The sequence below is a fragment of the Cervus elaphus genome, chromosome 23 (genome assembly GCF_910594005.1).
Source record: "Cervus elaphus chromosome 23, mCerEla1.1, whole genome shotgun sequence".
Classification (NCBI taxonomy): Eukaryota; Metazoa; Chordata; class Mammalia; order Artiodactyla; family Cervidae; genus Cervus; species Cervus elaphus.
The window spans coordinates 42,393,759-42,415,892 of NC_057837.1; the positions used below are offsets into that span (position 1 = coordinate 42,393,759).

Below are 22,134 nucleotides of genomic sequence, written 5' to 3' on the forward strand. Positions count from 1 at the left end.
GAGCCAGGACAGAGGTCAACCCCCCACATCCTATCATGGTGTCCAGAGTGACCGGGAGCTCACAGCCACAGTGCAAAGGAGGGAGACACTGTGAGCAGCATGACTCACGGTGTCCAAGTGGTAAAAATAGCCCAGGCTCATGCGAGGCTCATCTATTTCTGCTCCTGCAATGAGAGGCAAAGTTGTCCTGGAAGCAACATCACGCTGCGATGCACAGCATCTCTCAAACACACCTGGGTGCCTCCCCACCCTGCTCCCAGGCCCCCTGCCCTACTCCACCCTGCCCACGGCTCCCAGCCTCATCACTCAAGTCTGCCTCCCACCCTCAGGTAGAGTGTGGGCTTCATAAGGATGGGACTTCCTCACTTGGGCCCCCATGTGGCCTTCAGCACCAAGGACAGCGTCCGCCCATGCATGGGTGCTCGCAGGTGTTACTAACTGGATTGAAGAACTCCCCTTCCATCAGGTCTGACCTCGCAAAGAAGACCCCAGGCTCTATCCGGAGTGCTGTTCCCACAAACCCAAGAAGCCCTAAGCAGGACGGTCAACTAACCGTGGTTCCTCATAAGAGCCCTGGCCTAAAGGGGCTGCTTAGGCATAACTAGAGAGAAGAGTCTGGGTCTCCCGAAGGCACAATGTGGGCTGAAATACAAAGGCCAGAAACAAAGGAAAGAAAACCCACTAAGAAGAGAAAGGGATAAAACACTGCGGGGACCTCCCTAGTGGTCCAGTGGCTAAGACTCTGAGGGGGCCTGGGTTCAATCCCTGGTCAGGAAACCAGATCCCATAAGCCACAACTAAAGAACTCAAGTGCCTCAATGAACATCGAAGATCCCAGATCCCACATACCACAGCTAAGACTCGGCACAGCCAAATAAATAAATATTTTTATAATAAATAAATAAAATCTACCTTTTGGGGAAATTAAAAAAAAAAAACAGACTAAGGAAGGGGGAAGGAGGTTAAGAGGTGACTCAATATTAACAGTGGAGAAATGGAAAGTTAGAATTAGGGATGATATTTAACCATCAGATAACTTAAAGTTCCAAGAAGAAAAAAAAGTCAATGAGTTAAAAAAATATTGAAAATAGATGTGAAAACAAGCAAATATAAAACATACAGGTCACAAAACTAAGAGGAAAACCAAAAGTTAAAGATTAAAATTTTAAATAAAAACAAAAAATAAATGAGCACACAAATGCTAAAGCAAGAATAAAAAGTGAAAGCTAAATAGATACAGTTCTTCAAAACAATAAATTTTTTTTTAAAGGACATGATTTTTCCAGCTCCCAACCCCACCTCCCTGCACCCTGGAATGATTGTGAGAATTGAAGGGAAAAGAAAGTAGAGGTAGAAATAAGGAACCTACAGATTAACTAAAGAGTACTACTACCAGGCCAATAAGAAATAAAAACACAATTGCCAGGACGCCAGGTCCTACAATAGAATGCATTCATTGTGATTTAAGAAAGTAACACAGCATAAAAAGACCATAAATAAAATATATGAAGGACAGCACAGCCTTGAGGAGTAAATCTCTCTCTGGAGTGAATATCAGTTTACTGTATGATGTCACCGGGTCCCTGTAATTTTTGCAGAAACCCCTGGCACAGACACCAGTCACTCAATTTATGACCCACTGGGCTGCAGGCATGTTGTACTCAATCCCAGAGGGATTCAGGGATTTAGCAAGTACATGCACGTGCACACACAGACACGCACAACTTCAATTTGTTGTCATTTTAAAGTAAATCTGGGCCTCTGGATTCTTGTGAACGGTTTATTCTTTTTTTCCCCCCTCAACTTATTTAGAAGGTATACTTTTTATTCACATTGCTAGATGTGATTCTTAAAATTTTATATGTACTCCTTAATTCATTAGTGCTACCATCATCCTGCTCCTTAATGATGTAAGGATCTTAGAATTCTCCTCCCATCTTGCGTGATTGTTCAGGATTTCTGGTCCCTCTCATTCCTCTCAGAATCTGCCATTACTGCCGCATGGTTGTAGTCATCTTCTGGAGTCAATGCTTATTAATGATTGACCACATTTCTCCCTTCCTTACATTTACATTTCATTTCTTGATTCTGTGATCAGTTTTCTTTGGCTGGAGGACATGCTGCAGTAGCCCTTTCAGTAAGGGTCTGTTGTTGGTTCTCAGTGTTTGGCCAAATGCAGTATGTTTTCATTTGTGAAGACTAGTTTAGGTATTGAATTCTAGGTCCAGTGTGTTTTCTCACTTTCTCTGACATCTTGTTGATTTTTTTTTTTTTTATCATTTCTATGACTGTTGTTGAGACATCTCCTCTTGGTTTGCCTTTTTCTTGGGGACAGTCTATATATTTTCCTCTGGTTAGGATCATCTTTCTGTGTAGTTTTTCTCTAAGATGTATAGGTGTGGAATCACCTGCATTATATGCTTCTTTCACTAGTTCTGTGAAAGTGAAAGTCACTCAGTCGTGTCCGACCCTTGCGACCCCATGGACTGTACCCTGCCAGGCTCCTCTTATCCATGGGATTCTCCAGGCAGGAACACTGGAGTGGGTTGCCATTTCCTTCTCCATCACTAGTTCTGAGAAAATCTCAAATCTCTTTAGACATTGCCTCTTCCTTTCTCAATATTCCCTCCTCCTGGAATCCCAATCTCTCCCTGCAGCATTTCTATCAGTTGATTAAAGGACATTCTCATTTCATCTTCCTGCCTTCTCCTTGTGCCTCCCGTTTTCCACCATATGCTGACTGCAGGCAGTGTCAGTACTGCCATGTTCCTGGTCTTTAATTCTCTCATCAGATACATTCAATTTGCTCATTAACTCATCTGTCCTGTTTTAAATTCAGTGCATATTTTTACTTTAGGAAATTCCAATTTGCCTCGTCTCTTTTGAAAGTGTGCTTCCCCCTTCATGATTTATTAATGCTTCCTCCTTGCATGCCTTGAACATCTTGAAAGAGATTTACCGAATCACTTCTTACTGTCCCAAAGTTCTTGGAAGGCAGCTCTGTCCAGAGACACAGGTACATGTTGGGTGGTTTCTTGGTAAATTGTAAATGTTTGTACTGTGATCCTTCTCTGTGGAACTCTGAAAATTCTAGCTGAGGATTTCCTGATGGGAAGGTGTGTCTGGCAGGTGCCTCAGGGATCCCTGACCTGAGACCATGTTGTTGTTTTTTTTAATGTAAATCTCTCAACTTGAGAGGTTTCCTGACCACGTGCATATTAACATTTCAGACCTCAGTTCTACATGACATGGAATTTCCTGCAGAAAACATGCCCCAGTCGCAGGCCCAGAGGATCACCCCCATTGTCCCCTTCCCTGTGCCAATGAACAGTGATTCTAGGCGGCACTTGCACTGGACGTGTCATCCTTTGAGAGTCCCATCTTTATGTGGGGCGTCCGTTCCTACTTCTCCTGGAGGGACCACTACAACCCAAGCCTTGCTTACCAAGACCGACCTCTCCACAGGGAGGCAGCAGCCCCAGCTCGGGTGTCTGGTTCTGTATCTCATGTCTGTCTTTAACATCTCTGCCCTGGAACGTTCCCCTTGCTCTCTCGTGTGCTAGCTCTGCCTTTGGCAGCGTCTGCTGCTACGCAACGTGGTCAGAGGCTCTGTCACAGGAGGTCACACGTCACATGCATGGTCTGTCTCAAAGCAGATTTCTCCCAAGAAAAACAGTGATGTGGTGACACCAGGACTGAAATAGGCAGAAACGGGGTGGGGCAAGTGCCCTGGGTTCAGCCTCTGATTTATCACTCAGAATATTATCCTGGTCCCCGTGCTAGCGTCTGTGGTCCAGCCTCTTGTGGTGCCTGTTTTTCTAACTTTGAGGCTCACTATGTCCGGGTCCACCAGCTAAGGCCAGAAGGAACACAGCCTGGGATCAAATGAAATTGGCCGTATTCAGCCACGGCCACGAGTCAAGGGGGCTGCATAGACTGGTGGGGGCGCGCTCAGAGGAGGAGGCTCCTGAGGACTGGGGTCGGTGCTCAGTGATTCTCAGGAGCAACTGGGGAGGGGGCAGCGATGGATGTGACTTTGCAGAGAAACCCAGACTGTAATCTGTGTCCAGGCAGCCGGGCTGGGTGGTGGGAGAGGGCATCACTCGGAAGCAAAGCTTGAGGCAGGTTTTGGGGGTTTTTTAGATTACATTATTATATTTTTATTTAAGTATAATTGCAATGTTTTGTTAGTTTCAGCTGTACAGTGAAGTGAATCAGCTGTGTGTATACATATATCACCTCCCTCTGAACCTCCCCCCCAACTCCACCCTCCATCCCACCCCCCTAGGTCATCACAGAGCACAGAGCCGGGCTCCCTGTGCTATATAGCAGCTTCCCACGAGCTATCCGTCTTACACATGGTAGTGTATATTTGTCGATGTTTTTAAAATTTATTTAATTGGAGGATAATTACAATATTGTGATGGTTTTTGCCATACATCAACGTGAGTCAGCCATAGGCATACTGTGTCCCTTCCTTTCTGAACTAACCCCCACACCTCCCTCCTCACCCCATCCCTCCAGGTTGTCAGAAGAGCATCAGCTCAGTGTTCCCTGCATCATACATCAAACTCCCACGCTGTGTTTTACATATGATAATGTATATGTTTCAATGTTGTGTCTGCAGTGGATTTCTCATGCAGAAACAAGAATTTTTGTAGGACTTCTCCCTGTCCTAGTGGAAACATTGTTACCACCAACAGGGCTGGTTTTTCCTTTTCGGGCTTCCTGGGATTTAGCTAGCCTTTCAGGGAAATGTTTTCCATAAAGAGAAACTCCTTGTTCTGAAGGAAAGCCCGGCTCTTCTGAAGTTCCCGGCCCTGCCTGTGTCCCTGCCTCTCGTTTTTGCTGCGTTCTGTGTGTGACCCCACTGGGAGCTCTGCGTCTTCACTCCGTATAGTCCCAGCCACCGAACTTTGAAGAATTCCCCTGGGAAATGCCAGTTCTGGTCTGCTGAAAGCTAATGAGATTGACGACGCAGCAGGTGACCTGTGATGAGGATGTCCCCACCCCAGCCTCCTAAGATCTTCACCTTCTGTCATTGGTCCAGACCGGCCCAGCCGGTTCCCAAACTCCAGTTGTGCTTGCCAGGTCTGTGAAGATGCCAGACTGGCAGAGAGACTGAAAATACATGGCAGGGGAAAACCTGAGACATCGCCTGGGAAGGCTGGGCTGAAAAGTGGCTTGCTGTCTCTTAGGCAGCCTCTGGTAGGTGCACTTCAGCTACAGATGAGCTGGTCAGTGCTTCCCCCATGAAGTCCGAGGCAGCATGAATGTTTACTGTGTCCATTAACTAAAAGGCGGGCCAGGGACACAGCGTGAGATGGCGCTTCCGTTTCTGAATCTTTGTAATAAAGTGTGTTTCTGAGTTGAAGAAGCCCTTCCTTATGAGGAAAATGTGAGAGAATATCACTTTTAGTTTTCATGCTCTTAGTGTACTTTAGCAAATCTGAGGTTTAGGAAAACCTCGTACAGGAAAAAGCAAACCTCGTCTGTTTTCGTGGGTCCCTGAGATCGTGTGCTGTCCTATAGGTGTCTTTTAGTAGCTGGTTTACGATGTGAAGGAGGAGCTGGCCGTGTTCTCCTTCTGGATTTATTTCTGAGAACCTGGGAAGGTAAGAAGCATGTCATTGTTGCAGCCTTCTTTTTACCCTTTTCCATGAAATGAATCCTAGCAACAGCCAATCCACAGCCCACTTCAGTGTGTGTCTTTTCTGTGGATACGGATGGGCTGCTATGCTGCTGCTTTGATCCTTTGGTAATTTTATTCCTCGTGAAACTCTGGTCTGCTGGGTGCCCGGTCGAGTTCTTTCTCCGTCTGTCTCTCTCCCTTGCGTGCATGCTCTTACACACACACACACACACACACACACACACACCAACACACCCCTGCCACCCCTCTAAGCACAAGATGTAATTCCTGCAGGTGAAGCCCATTTATTAACCGGCCAATGTGAAAGGATTTTCTGGGAAGATGTTGCAGTCTGAGGTTCTCTTTAATATTTTATTTCTCCAGTTCTACCATGCACAGTCTTCACACTTTAATGTTTTTCTGAAATTCTGAAATAGGGATGCATTTTACAATCAATGGCTACTGAGACCTGCTGAGTTATGACAGGGATCTTCCCTGAGCATGTCTTTATGTATGTGGGCAAATTTAAGTGAATATTGACCTCATGAAATAACAATAAAGTAATTTAGGGTTTAAAATATATGTACTTCATATAATTATATATTTTTAAAATAATATTTTGTATGTATTATATATACATTTTAAAATAAATGCAATAATAGTACTAAATTGGGAGGTCATAATCAGAATTAACATGTTCTAGGGTTCTTGTACTTTCCAGAAAATGATAAAAGAGATAATTTAAACTCAAATAACTTTAAATAAACCATATCTTATTGGTTAGGACGCCAAAGTCACTGCTTCCTGTTTTGAAGAAAGCAATTTTTTAAAGTTTTTTTTTAAATATTCATTTATTTATTTGGGTGCATCGGATCTTCGTTGTAGCACACGGATTCTCTAGTTATGGCCCTCAGGCTCAGCAGTGGGAGGCGAGCGAGACCACGGGCTTCAGTAGTTGTGGCTCGTGGACTCTGCAGTAGCCAGGCTCAGTAGTTGCAGGATAGGGGCTCTCTAGTTGTGGTGCACAGGCTTAGCTGCTCCACAGCTCACGGGATCTTAGTTCCCTGACCGGGGATTGAACCCACGTGCCCCATACTACAAGGACTATTGGGTGACCTAACCACTGGATGACCAGGGAAGTCCCAAAAGTCATTTTTTTTAATATGGTAAAATGCACATTACTTAAGATTTACCATTTTGACCATTTTTAAATATGCAGCTTTGTACTGTTAAGTATTTTCACATTGTTGTGCAATCATCACCTCATCCATCTCCAGAACTTTCTCATCATCCCAAATTGAACTTACATCTATTAAATAATCATTCCTCATCCTTCTCCCCTAGCCCTTGGTAACCACCATCCTACTTTCTGTCTCAATGAGTTTGACCAAGGTATCTCATAGAAGTGGAATCATATGGTGTTTGTCCTCTGGTGTCTGGCTTATTTCACTGGGCATGATGTTCTGAGGTCTCCTCCGTGTTGCTAGAATCTCCTTCCTTTTGAAGGCTGAATAATATTCCGCTGTATGAACATAAAACATTTTGCTGATCCTTCATCTATTGATGGGCGCGTGGGTTGCTTCCTCTTTGTGCCTGTTGTGAATAATGCTGTTATGAACACAGTGTACAAATACCTCCTAGAGACCCTGCTCTCAGTTCTTTTGGGTAAATCCCCCAAGTGGAACTGCTGGATCATCTGCTAGTTCTAGGTTTAATTTTTGAGGAACCACCAAACTGTTTTCCACAGTGGCTGCACCATTGTACACTGCCAGCACCCATGTACAAGGGTTCCAATTCCTCCAAGATAAGTGACTTGGAAATTATCTTTGTGGTTGTTTTGACTCGGATAACAAAGGCACGGCAAGATATTAACTAGTAGACAAAGATAGCGGTGAAAAATTCAGATCTTTCACCTTGAGTCCTAACATATCAGCCATATCCCCAACCTGCTCTCCAGAGGCCCCCTGTCCCTCTCGACAGCCAGCACCACACCTGGACTGCTGGGTGCTTCTGGGTTTTTCTTACTCTGTTGGCTTTATATTCTGTCCAGTAAACCTCTTGTTTTGAAAGGGGAGAGTTTCACTTACTTAAGGCTAGAATGTAGATCACTAACATTACTGCCCATCTCCTTCCCCCAAGCTTTCTGGTGTGTAATTTTGAGTCCTTCCATCCATCACTATTGTATCTATAAAGGGACTGAATTAAACCCCCATCTCCCATCTTCCTACCAGGCAAGAGGAGGCTGTGGGCAGCACACTTGCCCACTCTTCCTCCCTCATACCATGTGCCTTCCCATGAGCTCAACTGTGTCCTGACTTTACACCAGAATGAATGTGTCTCGCTTAATGGCTGTGAGTCAGACCCTGAAATCAGGCTTCCTGGATGTGATTCTGGCTCTGCTCATAGGTGACGGCATGAAGCAAGGTACTCATCCTCTTGGCCCTTGTCAGTGGAATGAAGATAATGGTAATACCTACTTCAAAGGGGTTATTTTGAAAATTAAACAGAATAATTCTTATAAATACTTTAGCACAGTGCCTGGTGTTTAGGAAATGCCCAGCATTTCTTGGCCAAAATGATGATGGTGATAATGCTGATGACAACTTTGTCAGGACTGGTAACCTTTAAAATCTGTTTTTTAGTTATGTAGATTCCAAATGTTGAATTATAAAAGTTATCATCATAATTCTTTAAACATCGTTGGCTGTAAACCCAAGTGGTCATGATAAAATACTATTTCCTCTACACTAGTTGCCAGTATCAGACCTTAGTACTAGGAGAAGAAATATTCTTAGTGTCCAGGTCAAACAGGATTTGCCTTTTTATATTCCATAGCTGCCCCAAATAATGGGAAGTTTAGGGGGAGTGGATTTTTGTATTTAGACTCACAGAACTCTTGCAGTTTTTCTGGTTGTGCATTTCTCCTGGAGTTTCTGAATGACCTTCTTTTAACATTGAGGGAAGAAACCTGTGCCTTCTTCCAGCATCGCTGATGCCTTCCAGGGTCGTGTTTGTTCTCTTTCCTGTTGTTCACGGAAACAACACAACGAGCACAACTTGCCTTTGTGAAGCCCACAGATGTTCATTATAAACTGGACAGAATGCTGCAGGACAGCTGCTAGACAGGGATTTCTTTTTATCATTTCTGGATATTCACTGTTTCTTTTATCTCTGATTACCCACTTCTTTGGTTTTCCACTGTCATTTTTTTTTTTCTGGACTAAATTTGTGAGCTACTTATTTAGAGAGGGTGTGAGTGAGATAAATTTTCTGAGTGCTGAAAATATTTACTGTTGTTGTTTGGCTTCCTTGTTATTTTTGCTCACACTTGAGTGATCACTTGTGAGGTGCATAACTCAAAATTTGTCTCCCAACTTTGAAGGCACGACCCCACTGTTCAACGTGTTCTGTCTTAATGGAAAGTCAGATGTCAGCTTGTGTGCCTGTCCCCCCGGCCGCCACTCACCTCCTCTCAGATTCCAGGTTGGGGCCACCTCGTCCCTTCCAGTACTTTCCTTCCTTGGGAAAGAAAAGGACATTTTGCTGTGGCTTTTCATCCTTTCAGTATTTGCTACTATTTTCTCTTCTAGTAAGGCCTTTCTTTTTTAAATTAAATTTTTATTGGAGTATAGTTAGTTTACAATGTTGTGTTAGTTTCTGCTGCATAGCAAAATTAATCCATTGTACATACACATATATCCTTTTTTAGATTCTGTTCCCATGTAGGTCATTAGAGAGTATGGACTAGAGTTCCCTGTGCTATAGCAACAGGTCCATATTAGTTATCTATTCTATATAAGTGTGTGCATATGTAATCTCAATTTCCCAGTTTATCCCTGCCTAGATCTTTCTCATTCTTTCAGTAGTATTTTAATGAGGTTTTCAAGACACAGAAGACAATCAACATGCCAAATCCTCCTCCCGGAGTCAGAAGCCCGGCTCCATCATAGCCTGTCATCCGGGCCACCAGAGGCTTCTTTTCTAAAGAACAGACTGGCTTTGCTGGTTCCCAGTGTCAAGTCTCCGCTTTCCATTTCACTGTTTTTGCTCTTATCTTTATTACTACCTGTCACATGTATCTTTTCCCTTCATTATTATTATTTTGGCTAATTTACCAATTTGGATGTTGGTTCATTTATGTTCTAACCTTTATGGTCCTCATATGTGCATGTAAAGCTGTTTTGTCTAAGTACATCTTCACCTGCACCCCTAGGTTTTGGTATGTAGTTTGCTTTAATACGTAGGTTTTTCAACAGGATTCAGTTCTAAATAATTTCATTCTTTGGTCCAATGGTTATTAAGAAAGTGTTTGTTTTTTTCTTCACTTCTAACTGAGAGTGACTTTTGCTAAATGTGTTGACTTTTTTTTTTTTTTTTTTTTTTTGGCTGCACTTCATGGCTTGCAGGATCTTAGTTCCCTGACCCGGGCCCTGAGCAGTAAAAACACAGAGTCCTAACCACTGGACCACCGTGCATGCTTGTCCAATTCTTTGCAACCCCCATGGACTGTAGCCCACCAGGCTCCTCTGTCGATGGAATTTTCCAGGCAAGAATACTTGAGTGGGTTGCCATTTCCTCCTCCAGGGTAATCTTCCCGACCTAGAGATCAAACCCGCATCTCCTGTGTCTCCTGCATTAGCAGGTGGATTCTTTACCACCAGGCCATCTGGGAAGTTTCCTAAACGTATTGACTTCTGTATCAACCGTACTGTGGTTCCGAAACACAGTCTGTAAGATACAAAATGATGTGAGATGTGTTGGTGCTTCATGGCTTAGTACTTGATCCACTTATGGAAGGGAGAGAGGACATGAATGGAGAAAGAGAATGAAGGAAAGATTAGGAGAAAGAGAAGAAGACAGCATACAAGTGCCTGGAAGAATCTATTCTATAATTGTTGGATGCAGAATTTTATATGTGCTCATTGCTTAAAATTGCTACTGTTGCTTTTTGAATATTCCACATCTTTCTTATTTTTGGTCTGTTTATTTCTTAACATGGTTTAGAGAGTGTTTTGAAGTTTCTTGTTCTGCTGGTGAAGATATTCCATTATCCCTGTAATTCTACCAGTTTTGCTTTGAGACCATGATATGAATTGATTGTGTGCCGGTAAGTCGAGCATTGAGCCGGTTGGATTAAACCCCTTACTATGTAGCATCTATGTTACTAGGTGGTAGCTTTTTTACTCCTTGATGTCTACTTTGTTTTATTTATCTTTTTAAAGATTTTTTTGGACAGTGGACCATTTTTGAAGACTTTATTGAATTTGCTACAGTATTGCTTCTGTTTTATATTTTGGTCTTTTGGCCTTGAGCCATGTGAGATCTTGGTTCCCTGACTAGGGATAAACCTGTATCCTCTGCATTGGAAGGCGAAATCTTAGCCACTGGACCACCAGGGAAGCCCCTTCTACTTTGTTTTAGATTCATTAAGCTGTTCCAGGTTTATTTTCTGCCTAGGATTTTTCTTATATACATATTTTCCATCCTTCTGTTTTCAGCGCTTCCACTTCCTTATGCTTTAGGTATGTCTCATAAATAACATATGTCAGGATACTGTTTTAAACCCAGAGTGAAAATTAATTTTAACTAGCAATTTCAACTAATTAATGTCTATTACGAGTGCTAATCTATTTTCACTTGTTACCTCAATTTTTATTTTTATTTTTGTCCTGCTCTATTTTTTTTTCAGTCTTACCCCCTTTTTCTCTCTCCTAATTTGAAATGTGTATAGTATTTTTATTCATTTTGTAGTTATCCTTGAAATTTACCCAGGCGTATTTAACCTAAGCCTAAAACTGAATAATTTAGCACATTTCTGGAACATTGAAAAGATGTTAGTATCACCCACCTCCTGATTTACATACTATTGTTTTCCAGTGTTTAACTTTTTTTTTTTGTTTAACTTTTTTAAATGAACCTCACAGTTTAGGGGCAGGGGTCATATAGCCTCATTATTTGTTTGGATTCATGAACAAGGTGTTGGCTTCTCTGTTCACCAGTTCTTGCCCCCTAAGCTGCCCACCAGCATTGTTTCTCTTCCTCCTTTAGAACTGGTTTTGGCTCAAGTCTCTTCATTTCTTAATCTACCTTATCTCACTTTGTTCTTGAAAGACAACTTTCCTGTGTTCAGAGTTGGCAACTCGAGACATGGATGGACCTAGAGACCATCATACAGAGTGGAGTAAGTCAGAGAGAAAAGCAAATACTGTACATTGATGCATATATGTGGAATATGAAAAATAAACTGGGGTAGACAATCTTGTTTACAAAGCAGAAACAGAGACACAGATGTGGAGAACACAGGTGTGGACACCAAGGGGGAGACAGAGGTGGGTGGATTGGGAGGCTGGGGTTGACCTGTATGTACTATTGATACTGTGTGTAACATAACCAATGAGAACTTCCTGTACAGAACTGGGGACTCTACTCAGCTCTCTGTGGTGATCTAAACAGGATGAAAATCCAAAAAAGAGGGAATCTATGTCCACAGATAAACAATTCACTTTGCCATGCAGTAGAAACTAAGATAACACTGTAAAGTAACCTTACTCCAATAAAATTTTTTTAAAGACCCACAAAAAAATAAAGTCGGCAGCTACTTTCTCTTGACACATTGTCATTCTGATGTTTGTTGCTGAGTAAATTATCTGCCTTTTTCCTCTGATTACTTATAAGGTCTCCTTGAAGTTTACATTCATCAGCTTGACTACAGCATGTCCGTGAGGCATTCCTGTGTTTATCTCTCCTTTCTTTCTGGAACTCTTACTAGAAATGGGTTGAACCTTCTTATTCTGTACTCCACACTCTTAACCACCCTTTTATATTTTCTGTCTCTTTTTCTTTTAATAGTGCAGTCTGGATATTTTCCTCAAAAGTATCTTCTAGTTTTTTTTTTTTTTTTTCTTCAGCTGTGTCTATTTTGCTATTTTTAATTCTGTTGAGTTTTTCTAACAACTGAAATGTTTTCACTTTTTAAAATTCAAACTTTTTATTTTTTCTATTTATTTCTAATAGTCTCTTGTTACTTGCTCATCTTTAAATATTTCTATTTCTTTCATAAATATTTCACAAATTATTTCTATCATTTAACTCTGTTAACTTCTATAAATATTTCCATAAATATTTTATTAACAATTGTTCTATATTCCTACTATCTAATATCTGAAGTTCTTGATTGTCCAAACCTATTTTTTTCTATTGATTCTCACTCACAGGAGCATGAAATCTTTGTGTGAGAGGAACCTTAATTGTCAGCTTATTGTGTGGTCTTATTTTTTTAATATTTATATTTTCTGGCTGAGTCAGGTCTTAGTTGTGGCATGCAGGATTTTTGCTGCATCATGCAGGTTCTTCTGGTGCCAGGTGAGGACTTAGTTGCCCCATGAAATCTGGAATCTTAGTTCCCTGACCAGGAATCAAACTTGTGTCCCCTGCACTGCAAGGCAGATTCTTAACCACTGGACCACCAGAGAAGTCCCTGTTTGATACTTTGTTGTTGTTGTCTAGTCACTAAGTCCTGTCCGACTCTTTGCAACCCCATGGACTGCAGCAGGCCAGGCCTCCCTATCCTTCACCATCTCCCTGAGTTTACTCAAACTCATGTGCATTGAGTCAGTGATGCCATCCAACCATCTCATCCTCTGTTGCCCCCTTATCCTCTTGCCCTCAATCTTTCCCAGCATCAGGGTCTTTTCCAGTCCGTTGGCTCTTCACATCAGGTGGTCAAAGTATTCGAGCCTGAGCTTCAGCACCAGTCCTTCCAATGAATATTCGGGTTGATTTCCTTGAGAATTGCCTGGTTTAATCTCCTTGCTGTCCAAGGGACTCTCAAGAGTCTTCTCCAGCACCACAGTTCGAAAGCATCAATTCTTCGACGCTCAACCTTCCTTATAGTCCAACTCTCTTATATACCTAAATTAGGAGAGCTTTCCATCCCAGAGCTTTGATTCTATTTCTGCCTGGAACCAGGGGTCATCACTTACTTGACACTATGTCAGAATTTATAGAACAGTGAGTCTCAAAGTGTGGTCCATGGATCTGCATATCCACGTCCCACTGGATAAGAAACTGCTGGGGGCCTGGGAATCTATGCTTGGTGATGCTAGTCCTTACACTGAGGCCACTTCCATCGAGCCTCAGCTGAGAATTAGGGGTCGGGTATCAACTTCACCATCTTATGTCTCTACCAAAGCTGTGTAACTCACTGTCACTATTATGGTTGGCATCCTACATCAGTGCAACTCTGCCCCTCCCAGTAGTTCTTCATGGAAAGGCAGTGGTCTTTGGTGATTTTCCTCCACAACCAGCATGTCTCCAGGTGTGTCCTAATCCTGGGTCTTGTTTTGCAGTAAGAGAAACCCTTGGAGCATGTTGTCAACTTTAAAGTCAGAAGGGATGGTCTATCTGTTGAGATTTTAATTTCACAAATATTTTTTTTACTTTTAAAGTTCTAAGTCCTTCATTTCTAAACACAGTAAGCATGTTTATCCTGTACCTGTATCTGACATGTGTGGCCCCAGTTCTGCAGTGTTTGCTCACCTCTGCTAAAAGTGAAAGTGAAAGTCACTCAGTCATGTCTGACACTTTGCAACGCCATGGACTATACAGTCCATGGAATTCTCCAGGCAAGAATACTGGAGTGGGTAGCCATCCCCTTCTCCAGGGGATCTTCCCAACTCAGGGATCAAACCCAGGTCTCCTGCACTGCAGGCGGATTCTTTACCAGCTGAGCCACCCACCCCTAATGACTAGGGCTTGTTTCCTCAAGTGCTTAATTCCAGACTTGAGTTCCACAGCATGATCTGTGAACATTTTCTGAGATCTGTCTTTAGCACATTCTTCCAGAGGGGATTTTCATTTGCTCCTGCCAAGAATCGGAGCAGAGGTGAGTGGGATTTCCCAGCCCTGGACACTCCAAACTGAGTGTTCAAGGCACACGAAGGGTGAGGGCTTGGGATTCAAGTGCAGGCTTGTGGCTGCAGGTTCTCTGAGTTGAAGTTGCCCCAAGCTACAGGTCACTCGCAAGATCTAAGGAACAAGAATATTTACTTGCAAGACTGCTGTCTCTATCACTCACTGGTGAGGAGGAAGATTCTTGCTTGAGTCTGTGTCCTCATTCACAGCCCTCTCGAGGAATTCTTTGACCATACAGGTGGCCTCCATACCTCTGAACCACAGAGTTGTGTAGGGAGTGGGGTGTCATTGCTATTGATGGTGACGGTAGTGTCCACATCATCTTGTGCTGTTGGTGGTAGTGATGTTAGTGGTAGTGGTGGTGGTGGTATGGGAGGGGTTATGGTCAGGAATCAGTCAGCTTTTCCTTTGAAGAGCAGATAAAAGCTATTTTAGGCTTTGCAGATCATATGGCTTCTTATTACAGGTGTTTAACTGCTCTTTTAGTGCAGAACAGTTAGAAGCATATGTGAATGAACGGATATGGATGGGGTTCAATAAAACTGTATTTATGGTTGGTGGGAATGCAAACTAGTACAGCCGCTATGGAAAACAGTGTGGAGATTTCTTAAAAAACTGGAAATAGAACTGCCATATGACCCAGCAATCCCACTTCTGGGCATACACACTGAGGAAACCAGATCTGAAAGAGACACATGCACCCCAATGTTCATAGCAGCACTGTTTATAATAGCCAGGACATGGAAGCAACCTAGATGCCCATCAGCAGATGAATGGATAAGGAAGCTGTGGTACATATACACCATGGAATATTACTCAGCCATTAAAAAGAATTCATTTGAACCAGTCCTAATGAGATGGATGAAGCTGGAGCCCCTTATACAGAGTGAAGTAAGCCAGAAAGATAAAGAACATTACAGCATACTAACACATATATATGGAATTTAGAAAGGTGATAACGATAACCCTATATGCAAAACAGAAAAAGAGACACAGAAATACAGAACAGACTTTTGAACTCTGTGGGAGAATGTGAGGGTGGGATATTTCAAAAGAACAGCATGTATACTATCTATGGTGAAACAGATCACCAGCCCAGGTGGGATGCATGAGACAAGTGCTCCGGCCTGGTGCACTGGGAAGACCCAGAGGAATCGGGTGGAGAGGGAGGTGGGAGGGGGGATCGGGATTGGGAATACATGTAAATCCATGGCTGATTCATATCAGTGTATGACAAAACCCACTGGAAAAAAAAAATTCAAAAAGAAAAAAAAAAAAAAACTGTATTTATGGATACTAACAGGCTTCCCTGATGACTCAGGTGGTAAAGAATCTGCCTGCAGTGCAGGATATCTGGGTTCAATCCCTGGGTCAGGAAGATCCCCTGGAGAAGGAAATGGCTACCCACTCTAGAATTCTTGCCTGGAGAATCCCATGGACAGAGGAGTTTCTAATTTCTCAGTTTTCACGTATCATGGAATATACTTCTTATCTTCAGTCATTTAAAGATGTAAAAAAATCTTTCTTGCTTGTGGGTTGAATTTGTCTGATGGGGTATAGTTTGCCAATTCCTGGTGATGGTAGTGGTGGTGGTAATGTGATGATGATGGTGAAAATGGTGATGATAGAGGTGATGGTGGTGGTGGTGGTAATGATGGTAATGATGGTGGAGATGGTGGTAGTGGTGGAGATGGTGGTGATGATGGAGCTGGTGATGATGGTGGAGATGGTGGTGATGGTGATGATGGTGGAGATTGTGATGATGGTGGAGATGGTGGTGATGGTGGAGATGGTGATGATGGTGGAGATGGTGGTGATGGTGGAGATGGTGGTGATGATGGAGCTGGTGATGATGGTGGAGATGGTGGTGATGGTGGAGATGGTGATGATGGTGGAGATGGTGGTGATGGTGGAGATGGTGGTGATGATGGAGCTGGTGATGATGGTGGAGATGGTGGTGATGGTGATGGTGGAGATGGTGGTGATGGTGGAGATGGTGGTGATGATGGAGCTGGTGATGATAGTGGTGATGGTGATGGTGGAGGTGATGGTGGTGATGGTGGAGATGATAATGATGGTAGTAATGGTGATGGTGGAGATGATGGTGATTAAAAGCTAGAGGTGGTGAAGGTAGACATGGAGGTACTATTGGAAAGGAAGACTCTTCCCACAACATCTTCCTTAAGACTGAGATAGAGACCCACAGAGCTAAAGGAAGTTAGCACAACTTTCACAGACAGCAGAGTCCTTGATACACAGGTTTACACACTTCTGATATCACACCCTTGCCTCTCCACAGTCTTGAATCAGGCTCAGATTCCTGTGCTTTTCCCAGAGGTGCTGTGACAGAGCCTGGCTCCCCACAGGAGTCTGAATCAGCTGTGTGATCAGGAAGTCCCCAACCACCCGAAGTGATGAGTTGGGTGATGCAGCATTTTGCAATTGTAATGTGCCATTTAAACGTTAAATAACAATAACCGATCTGGTTCTAATGCTTCATTAACTTTCTCCACTGCCAGATCACAGGCTTTTGTGTGTGTTTATGCTAAAGGCAGATTTTAATTGTTTTAATGAGGATTTGCAAGCAGATCTCTTCTCTCGACACTTGGGCACTGGTGAGAATGCATCTATTATTTGCTTAGCAGGAGGGAAGTATTACTGTTGACACAAGAGGCGTCTGACAGTGTTGGGGTTTAGGGAAGACCCCGTACCTGGTGCCCTCCTAACGCTTTGCTGATTGAGCCGTGTGAGGGCAGATTGTGTGAGGAGCAATCCAGGCCTGTCATAGGGCCCAAGCATCGTGCGAAACGAATCTGCTAATTAGTTTTGTTTTCCCCATCGACTGCCTAGTTAGTTTGCTCTGTTCTCCTTTGATTCAAAGATGCTGCTCTAAAGGTAGTTTTACGTGTTAAATGTGACTCTTGCTGCACAAAATCTGGCACAGATAAGGGTGTTAATCAGCTGCAGAGGCACAGACATCAAGTACTACTCTACAAAATTCCTTGCTCCCCCAATAGACACACATTAACAGTGCAGATGCTCCTGTCTTCCAGGGGATGCGGAGTGAGTGAAAGGAGGTGGGGAGATAGATTTTTTTTCAAAATCTAGAATTGTTTACAGGCTCAGAGAAAAAGACAACTCATAGGAAGAAGGTTTAGTTCTTCACTTGCATTTACTTCATTGCTCATACCTCTGGAAATTATTACACTTACTACTCTGGTTCTCAAAACTTCCTTTAGATTTTTTTTTTTCTGAGTTACTTCCTCAGAGCAACACTTTTATGAAGTATTGGAAACAAGGTTAAGACAAACATAACCTGGAATATGTAATCCCAGTTTCTCCACGGAGAGGTTCATGTATAATTCTGCCATATTCATAATTAAGGGTCCTGGTGGTGCGCGTGTGTGGTGGGGCCAGATTCAGACAGAGCTCAGCATCGCTCAGACCCTTTTTCTGGTGAGGGAGATGGAGGCTTGGGCCGCAGTCCTGGCCGCCTTGTTTGAAGCCCCTGCTGCTCTGGGGTGGGAGCTTTCTGTCCAATGAGGAGGCAGGCTCAGCCCGAGGTGCGCCCTCCGTCAGCAGGTCACATGGCCTGTCTGCTCATGGGCTTTCTTTGGTCCAGCTGAGGTGGGGGAGACCCCGCCTCTGCTCTCCACACTTCTAGGGCATCTGTCACTCCATGTTCTGGGGCCAGACGTGAAATGCCTTTCCCACACACACTCCAGAGGCGCAGCTGAGAGTTCATTTTGCTTTGTTCTGTTTTGAAGACATTTCCATTCTGACTTGGTTTCCCTTGTGGTTCAAACGGTAAAGAATCTGCCTGCAGTGCTTGCAGCCCAGGTTCGATCCCTGGGTCAGGAAGATCCGCTGGAGGAGGAAATGGCAACCCACTCATGTATTCCTGCCTGGAAAACCCCATGGACAGAGGAACCTGGCGGGCTACAGTCCATGGGGCCACAAAGAGTCAGATGCGACTGAGCGACTAATGCAGTCATCTCCATTCTGACTGCGCATTTGCCAGAAAAAGAAAGCTCTATTGTACTAACAACTCAACAGAAGAGGTGCAGTCGTAATTAATCCAGTATTACATAGGATCTCAAGGAGAACAACCACCCCCTCCAACAAAATGCCGTGCAGCCACACAACGGATGACCCCCCCGGCCGTGGAAGGAACGAAACACTGCCACGGACACACCAGTGCACCCTGAACACATGATGCTCAGTGAGAGAAGCCCGTCACAGACATCACATGCATGATTCTTTTTATGTGAAGCACCCAGAATAATCAAACCCATACATGTAGCAGGCAGACTGGCAGCTGCCAGCAGCTGGGGGAGAGAGCAGTGCTTGCTGTGTAACAAGTGATGGAAATATTCTGGAAATGGATGGGGGGAAGACTGCACATCTCTGTGAGTATGCTACAGGCCTGGGAACTGTGCACTTTAAAAGTCAGGTGGGGCCTTCCCTGGTGGTCCAGTGGTTAGGAATCCGCCTTGCGATGCAGCGGGTGCAGGTTCGATCTCTGGTCGGGGAGCTGAGATTCCACGAGCTGCGGAGCAACTAAGCCCATGTGCCACAACTACTGAGTCCGCGCTCCGGAGCCTGTGTGCCACAACTCAAGTCCGTGCACTGTGACGGAAGAGCCCACACGACACTGCCAAGATCCCTTGTGCTGCAACTAAGACCTTGTGCAGCCGAATAAATCAATTAATATTTTAAAACTAGTTTTAAAAATAAAAAAAAGTCAGGTGAACATTATGATGTTGGCACATGTGTGCTGGATCGTGTCCAACTCTCTGCAACCCCATGGGCTCCTCTGTCCATGGGATTTTCTGGGCAAAAATACTGGGGCAGGTTGCCATTTCCTCCTCCAGGGGATCTTCCTAACCCAGGGATCTTCCCGACCCAGGAATTGAACCTGTGTCTCTAGATTATATCCCAATAATGTTGTTATTTTTTTTTTAATGAATGAAGTTACCAACTAAAATGAGAGAACAACAGAACTGGGATCTCCCTGAAACAGCATGCACCCCTCAGCTGTGAGGGCTGACGGTGGGGTCCACAGTCTGACAAGCTTCCCCAATTTTCTGGGTGATGCGTGGGTGTCACTCCAGCTGAGCAAGGAGATGGTACAGCTTGGAGTCAGACATACCTGGTTCAAATCCCACCTGTTTCTCTTCCTTGCTGGAGCATCTTTTCTCTTTTTCTTTGCTTTTTAACACACTGGGTTTGTCATCACTTTCCTGCCAAGAAGCAATCATCTTCCAATTTCATGGCTGCAGTCACCATCCAACAGTGATTTTAGAGCCCAAGAAGAGGAAACCTGTCACTGCTTCCACCTTTTCCCCTCCTATTTGCCATGATGTGATGGGACCAGATGCCATGATCTTAAGTTTTTTTAATATTTAATTTTAGGTCAGTCTCTTCCTTCACCCTCATCAAGAGGTTCTTTAGTTCTCTTTGCTTTCTGCCATTAGAGTGGTATTATCCACATATCTGAGGTTGTTGATATTCCTCCCAGCAATTCACTAGAGAGCATTCCCTAAAAAGTGCAAAATAGCCCTTGTGTTGTTCATTCGGATCTGAGTCAGTAGCTCTAGGAGGTCAAGACTCCACCTTCCTGACTGAATCTCAGGGGGTGCTGATGCTGCAGGCTCTCAGCTGACTCTGGGTGGTGGAGACATAAGCTGTGCCTGCCTCCAAATGCCACGATTTCAACTGATTTCGGGATTGGTACACGGCAAGGAGATCCCTAAGTAGGGTTAGTCCAGTCTTGTAACCCCTGAGACTGTTACTTTTGACAGACATTCACTGAACACTGGCTGTATACCAGAGCAAGAACAGGGAGGGAACTGTGGTCCTTTTGTCTCAGGCTCTGGGCAGGGCAGGGCTGAGGAGGTGGTGATGTTGAGTAGCTGTCACATTGGCAGAGAAGGATACACCAGGAGCTATAAGAGGAACCGGAGCCCATTGGCCGGGAACACACCAGAAAAGGGAGGGTCACACTGGCTACGCTGGAACAAGGGACTCCATCCAAGAAGAGGAATTTAAACAAATGCAACCACATATCATTTGTAAGATACTCACTGCAGATCCTGGCAGAAGGAGCTGAGTCTGAGAAGCCGATCTGAGCTTCAAGGTTTTTCTGGTCTTGGTGGCACATCCAGCCCTGCACGATGGGCCCGTCAGCTTCTCTGTGGAAGGGTGAAGATCAGAGAGGCTGGATGTTTGGACCAGAAACACCTGGAGGAGCTGGGAGGGTGACCAGGTGTGGAGGTGACGCTCACACATAGGACGTGCTTCGCAGGGGCTCAGAATTCCTGGTTTTAGCTCTTGGTTGTTACTGGGCCCCGGGGCTGAGGGCTCAGAGGCCCAGCAGCAGAGCCGGCACTGTGTTCGGACTTCTCAAACGTGTCACGGTGTCAAGTGGTGACACGCACGCCTCTCAGTGCATACCATGCCCTCGACCAGTCATCTGTCGACGTGATTAAACTGCTATTTTCCCATTAATCGCAAGGGTGTCTTCTTTCTCTCCTCCTCTGCTCGGTGTGAAATTGTAGATTCCTGTGCGTGTGCGTGCTCAGTCGCTTCAGTTGTATCCAACTCCTTGTGACCCTGTGGACTGTAGCCCCCCAGGCTCCTCTATCCATGGGATTCTCCAGGCAAGAATACTGGAGTGGGTTGCCATTCCCTTCTCCAGGGGATCTTCCTGACCCAGGGATTGAACCCGAGTCTCTTATGTTTCCTGCATTGGCAGGCGGGTTCTTTACCACTAGTGCCACCTTAGATTCCTGTAGCTACCCCCAAACAAAGCAGTTATAATGTAAGACAATTCTTAAATCTCCCAGAAAACCAGAACAGCAAAAGCCTCAAGATGGAATGGTACTGCATAATAGTTATTAACTTGCAAAGAGGAAAAGCTGTCTCCCCAAAATCGTAACCTTTGGTGTCTTCTTCTTAACATCTGAAACTCTAGAACAGAACGTGATCTAGAGGGAAATAGTTTAGAAGAATTCTTAATTGTATTCCAGATACACAGGTGTTTCTCTAAGCCGAGCACCACTGAGACAGGGAAATTTTCAGTCCACTTCCTGTGACCCTGCTGAAGGCCAGTGTGAGTGTCAGAATAATTCTAACATGTGTGTAGAACATACTAAAATGTGCATGTAAGATTTCCTTAGCTGGGGAGCTTAGTCCATGTACAGCGCTAACATGTAGGTCTTCTTATCACTTACCTTCTAAATCTGTGTGGGGCATTTTTGGTTTTGGTTTTTATCCTACAAAAGCATTTTATGGTAAGTTATATGCAAAAGCAACTTAGTTCTTAAGGAAAAATAAAAGATAAAATAGATCAATATTTAAGATATACTAGACAAAACATCTGAAGATATAAAGATAAAAATACATTACTCAAAAATCTTGAATTTATTAGAATATAGAGCTTTTAAATCCCTCTAGTCAAAATTTCATTCACAAGAGGTTGTAGTTTGGTTGCTTGTTGAAAATCTATTTGAAAAGATCAAAAGCTAAAATAATTCTTTATTCCTTTGTTCCATTAGTACTAAGTCACAAGATCTTTGTAAGTCAGC

At 43.8% G+C, this 22,134-nt stretch overlaps 1 protein-coding gene across 5 annotated transcripts in view; it reads left to right on the plus strand.

Moving 5' to 3' along the window:
* Nucleotides 1-22,134, plus strand: part of SYNDIG1 (synapse differentiation inducing 1) — a 104,454-nt gene that overhangs the window by 28,222 nt on the left and 54,098 nt on the right. The window contains exon 1 of one of the 5 annotated variants that reach the window (XM_043884785.1): nucleotides 5,476-5,615. The exons of the other annotated variants lie outside the window; for them this stretch is intronic. The gene's annotated coding sequence lies outside the window, so the exon portion shown is untranslated. Of the gene's footprint in view, nucleotides 1-5,475; nucleotides 5,616-22,134 lie in introns of those variants that run through there. 5 annotated transcript variants of the gene reach the window in all.